Source organism: Pteropus vampyrus, unplaced genomic scaffold, assembly GCF_000151845.1.
Source record: "Pteropus vampyrus isolate Shadow unplaced genomic scaffold, Pvam_2.0 Scaffold17, whole genome shotgun sequence".
Taxonomy (NCBI): domain Eukaryota; kingdom Metazoa; phylum Chordata; class Mammalia; order Chiroptera; family Pteropodidae; genus Pteropus; species Pteropus vampyrus.
Window position 1 is genome coordinate 6,262,749 of NW_011888798.1, and position 6,340 is coordinate 6,269,088.

Here is a 6,340-nt window from a genome sequence, read left to right on the forward strand (position 1 = left end):
TATTAAGTAATTGGCCCAATTTAAAAACTAAAATGAGTCTATGGCCATGCCACCCTGAACACACCCAATCCCATCTAATCTCGGAAGCTAAGCAGGATTGGGCCTGGTTAGTACTTGGATGGGAGACCACCTAGGAAGACCAGGTGATGTAGGAGTAAAAATAAATTAAATAAATAAATAAATAAATAAATAAATAAATAAATAAAAACTAAAATGAACAGAGCTGTGATTTGACCTCAGGTTTCTAATGGCAAACTTAGTTTCTACCACTGCACTGTTTTGATTAAATACTTCTATGTAAAAGAAGCTTCTTAATGTGAACTATGCATTTCATTTACCATGTCAAATATTTTCCATGAAGGAATAATAATGTGGGTTTATATTTTACATTCACAGAGAAAATGTTGTTTAAAAACAAAACTTTGTTTAATTGTAGAAGGAGAAAAAGTATCAATAATTTTTTCCTAAGAACCATAAAACAGCAGGTGATGCGGAGATTTTCCATTTAGTGTAAATCTCATTAGCTCTGTAATTTGTTCAATAGCATAATAAAAAGAAAATTTTAAGTCATTAAAGTCTTCTTGATTTTCACTGCTACAAATGCATGATGAAATAAGTAAATGATCCATCTTGCTTGGAAAGCAATTTTTTTTTTTTTATTCAAACCTGCAACTAATTTAACACCATACAATGCAGGGTCAATAACTGTTATGTTTGTACTTTAAAGAAAAAAACAGATGGGCTAAATATGAACCAGTAGAGGTTGAAGCACCAAGCATGAAGATACACCCTATGAAAAAGACAAAACCTCATTGCCAAGGTGTGTGGCCAGTTATTATTATGTAAGATATAATGAATCCTGACTGAGATATACACTATATATTCTATAGAAAAATGACCAATCGTTTATCTTTCTTATGGCAAGTTCATAAGGAGAAAACACACTCTGCCTCTATATTATAATATACTTAGGACAAAAGACCATCTTTTTAGGGGTAGTTTCCACATCTATCAAATAATTTGAGAGAACACTGTCAGGTCCAAGTTATTATGAGACAATAATAGCATATCTTTAAGATTGCAATTACTACTAAGATGATTTGGAGGTGGTTAGATATACTTAGCAAGAATGAAAAACTAAGTCTTTAAGTCATTTTGATGTATTTTGAAGGTATAATCTATTGTATATCATCTTATTGTGTGATATGATTGTTTTCCACAATAACTACCTGTTTTATCCTCAAATTTATTGTGTATGCATGTTGATATAAGCACAATACACAAATTCAGTGGACTCAGATGAGGTAATGTATTTTATTATTGAATATGCAATGCATTCTGAAGTTATTGGTACAATAATTTTTCTTGATTCTCATACTAACATATCAAAACACTTCATGTCCAGGTTCCATTCACAGGTCCCAAATTGGGAAATGCTACTAGGTTGAGTTCTAGACACTGAAGAGAATAAGATATTAACTTATAAAAGTGAAAGAGAATAAGATATTAACTTATAAAAGTGAAAATAGAGGCAACATGAAATTGAGACATGAATAGTGTCAAAAAAGAGAACCAGAGTTTATTATCAAAGGAGAAGAATCAAATGTCAGGGTCATGTGGCAAGGCTAAATCCCTCCTTTTTAAAACAAACAATTGATTGTGATTCCACTGTGTTCCAGATACTCTGATAAATATTAAGTACCCATTTTGGTAAAAAAAAATAGATGTGACTTCTGCCTACATGGAGTTTAAAAGTATAGTAGATAAATATGGTTAAGGAAGTAAGCTAAACATCAGTTCCCAAAGATCAATTTACTGCATAAAGTCCACAAAAATAAAAATAGTTTGGTCCTTAGGAACCAGAGAGGTCAGCAGGGGGTCAGGAAGTCTAGCATAAATGAGAGTTGTTGATACAAATTTTTCAGCAGGGCATGGGAATTAATGAGAGGAGAAAGGTTTGCTCTGACCAGTTCCAGACACATTAGCACAGATGAAGCTGGCCAGGTTGAAAGCATGGGGAAGCCTCTACACTGCCACTGAAGCATAACTCCACTCTAGTCTCTGGGAAGAAGAACAGTGGCTAACACATACTGCCTATATTTTATGTTGTGGCAGACACTGTTCTAAGAACCCTACATTTATTATTATGTTATTTGATTCTCAAGCACTCCTGTGAAGAAGGTGCTATTATCATCCTATTCTACAGATTGAGAAACTGAAAAAAGAATAGTTTTAAAACTAACAACATGTCTAAACAACACAGCGATAAGTCACAGAGCCGGAATTTGAATTGGACTCTTCAGCACCAGAATGCTATTTTGTGTCTCGATGCCATTTTAAGTAGGCTGGATTTTAAAAAGCCTTTTACAGGATGAGTAAGTAAGCATCAAAGTGTTATGTTTAGTGTTCCTATGCTTATGTTCTGTCCCACCTGGTGTGCTATCTTGGTATGTGCCTTGTGGCTGGGACCACATGCTCACTTTAAACCACAGTTCTGGTACTTGTAGTCCTGCCTCTTCTGCATTGAAACCACCTCCTTGAATCTGCCTGGCTTCAAGTAGTCACAAAAACAAGACCTAATCTCTTTCTCATAAGCCTTCCAAAATCATATGTCCTGTCTCTGAACAAGAAGAGGCTGGCGAGACTTGCACTAATCATTTGTTTACCTACACACTATTATGTAATTATATACCATTTAGACATTGCCTGCTTGCCTTGTTCTCCACATGCTTCTTTTCAGGCTCTGCTTTGTTACTGGCATAGTTTAGACCTTTTTGATATCACTGTTCAGGATATTCAGGAATAGAGGTCACCAATTTAACAAGCACTTCTGCTAGTTTGAGTCTCTGACCATTGCCCACAATTGACTCTGTCCCCCTAGTGCATTGGCCACACCCAGGGAAACATCAGGGGTCCAAATTATGTTTCTTCCACATATTTCTCTTGCCTCATGTCTATTATAAACTAATACACAGTTTATACCCTACACAGAAGCAACTACCGTTGGGAACAAGTGGGCAGCCCGGATTTATTTCTCAAGCTATGTGCCACTGAGGCTGTTTTCCAAAGGAAGAATATTTGCTCCAGATTACATCAGAAGGATGCTTTTTTCAAGTTTCCATGAAGGTGTTGAGCAAGGATAGGTTTATGTGTGGGTAGCTTGGGTAGCACTCTGCATATCTCCACCAATTCCTCGAACCACAGGACTGACCCTTAGCCAAGATAGGTATAAAACTTACTAGCTGGTGATTTACAATGTGATTTTTAAAGACCAAAACCCATTGGAAGTTACCTTGTACCAGTTTGTATATATTGTTTATTGAAAATGTGTAGGTTGCTGATTTGCACCTGACTTAAATGGTTACACAGACTGGATTGAGCTGTTTACCAGTATTTGGCTCCTCTGAGACTAGGGAACTTTGCATGTTCATTTTGGGTTCATGATCTGAAAAGAAAGTATTTCATGTGTTAACTGAGAAAGATCCTTGGACCCATGCCTGGAGGTCTTGGACCTCTATAATATCTGCTCATGCTTTTTTTTTCTCCTCCTTTACAATGTCCTTCATCTTAAAGTCTTATATGGAATCTCAGGGAACTTTTAATTATTGAACCTCATATAATTGCCATGTGCGTAAGATATTGAGCTGAACAACCACTCTGATAATTATAAGTTGTTACTCTAGTTCTGTTTCTTGATATACATTAAAAGTAATAATGTCTTCCATTTATTAACCAATATTACTTGGTAGGCATTGAACTATTTGCTTTATAAACATTATTTAACCATCAAAGTATGTATTGGACATATTTTACATGCCAGACAGTGTGGTAGATGTTTGAGAAATAATAGTTACAATAAAATTTCCCTGACACCTGCAGAGCTTCCAACTTAAAAATCAACAGAGATGATATTACCTTCAGATTCACTTTTTTACTGTATGAAAGACACTCACATATATCTTTTACAAAAACTAGACTTTGGTTAATATCATAGATTACTCTGAAGCAAATGTTTTTCCTTCCACTGTATAGCATGAATCTCAATAAATTTACTTCAATAGCATTTTTCATGTTACTCTATTCCTCATATGGATGTATTTCCAGTTCCTACTTGAAATTATTGTCCTTTTAGATGATTTTCTGTTTTTAGTCTAGCTTCTGATATGAATAGGCATATTCCCATAGTTTTAATGCATGGAGCACTGAAACACTGTTTCTGTTTGAGGATGGGGTAATACTTAGCTATACTATTACTGATATAATCACAAGAACCCTGGGCAGAGATTATTATGTATAAATTTCAATAAAGCAAGTAGAAACATTATACATGTAACCCTGATTTGGAGCTCACCTAAGAATGGTAGTTATTGCCTTTCTATTGTCATCATTATCTCTTGAAATTTCCCAGTAGTTTATCTCTGAAAACTACCAGATGTTAGCCATTGTATTGCTTGGGCTGGGGTGGGGCGGAAGTAGGAGAAGAAGAATGTCTAAACACTACTTATCAGCCTGACAAAAAGTTCTAGAGGATTCTACTGACCTGTTCTATCTTTCTTAAGTTATCTGGAAAAAGTCCATGAAAACCAAGGCAACTGAGGCAAAGTATTTCACAAATAAAAATTAAAGAGAAAAGTGTAGAGAATAAACCAACTCTCTACATTAATTCGGACTGTCTTCTCAAAGATCTTCCATCTTGAATATGAGAAACAATTTTGAAAATGATCTTCCCTTTTTTGATTTCCTGTTCTTTTTACATATTTTTTACCTATAAGCACACAGATATACCAGTGTGCATGCACACACACATACAATCAGCTTTCAAGTAACAAAATCCCAACATTTAATATTATGATGAGCTTCATGACCTAGATATAGCATCTAAATTTGCCTAGAAGGGAAGAATTTGTTTAGATGATTAAAAAAGTGAATAATTCCTGTTAGTAATGATCAGATTTAGGATTGGATCTAAGCAATGAGTCTACTATTTGCTAAGTTGCTAAGTACTCTCAATTTTAATGTTATATTTAGCAAATGATGTAGTTCAACAATAGGAGACCAATGAAATCCAAGCTATAAAACAACCAGGAAATAAACTAGGCTCTATGCCACAAATAATATTTAGAATCTATCAGAATATCAGGGGGGTGTGTGTGTGTGTGTGTGTGTGTGTGTGTGTGTGTGTGTCTTTAACCAAGATAGTGTTTTTCCCCCCTTCATCAATCATACTTGCTGACTTTCATAAGGTAATAATAAACTTATTTCCAAATATTTCTGCAAGCAAAACAGCCTTTAGGTCTTACAGTTACATGACTGGATTATTTTCCTTTATGATGTTCACATTTTCATCAAGTGCCTTATAAACCTGATTTAATATACAATAAAATCCTCGTTACCTTAAATTATTGGCAGAATGAACTGCTCAGACTATGTAACATTTGTAAAATTAAAAAAAATAATGCAGATGATTGACATCTTTGTAACATGTAACATCTTAAAAGAAATGAATTGAAAACAATTCAGCGTTTTTTCAACTGATGTTCACTAGGAATAATTACATTTCTCCCATATGGAGATGATGTAGACCATAAGGCAGAATGACAACTTGCTACTATACTCAATTGAACATGGAGAAAACTGCAGAAGTGCAAATGTACCATTTGGTCAAACCTTAATCTAATACATTGTTACTTTGAGAATCTGATGAAGTACAGGTGTCTAGTTAATGAAAAGGCAAGTCTGTGAAAAAGTATAAATTACTAAATTCTTACATCTTTAATGTTTTCAATAATACCAAAAACCAAGAAACAACAAGAAAAATGATTTTAGAATGAACCTTCCTAAATTCATATCGTTGTCATTCCACTTACGAATCTGATAACTAACCACCTTGATAATTTAATGATCTTAATTGCAATACAGAGTAAATACCCATCCTGCCCGCTTTTGCTATTTTAATTTCACAAATAGAACATTAATAGTTACTTTCTAAAAAATATTCAAATAATGTTGTGTTGCTGAAGATTCTAGGTTGTGAGGTAAAGGGTACAAGGCTCTGGCACTTGAAAGAAAATACGGGAAACTGTGACATAACTCTTTATTATAGCAAGGACACAACCAGCCCTAAGGGGAGGCAGTGCTTTTTATATGCAGATTAAACAATAGTGGTGCACTGCCAGAGTGAGCACTTCTTCCCCATGTAACCATGTGTTTGGTACGCATGAATGGAAGCCTGTTCATGCGTACCGAACACATGGTTACATAGGGAAGAAGTGCTCAGTCACTTCTGTTTGGAAGTTAGCTGCTAAGGGTGTCGGGAGGGATGACTGCAGCCATCTTTTTC

At 34.8% G+C, this 6,340-nt stretch overlaps 1 pseudogene; it reads left to right on the forward strand.

The window, feature by feature from the left end:
• Positions 1 to 36: 36 nt before the first annotated feature.
• LOC111736090 lies at positions 37 to 155 on the forward strand (annotated as a pseudogene).
• Positions 156 to 6,340: the final 6,185 nt, after the last annotated feature.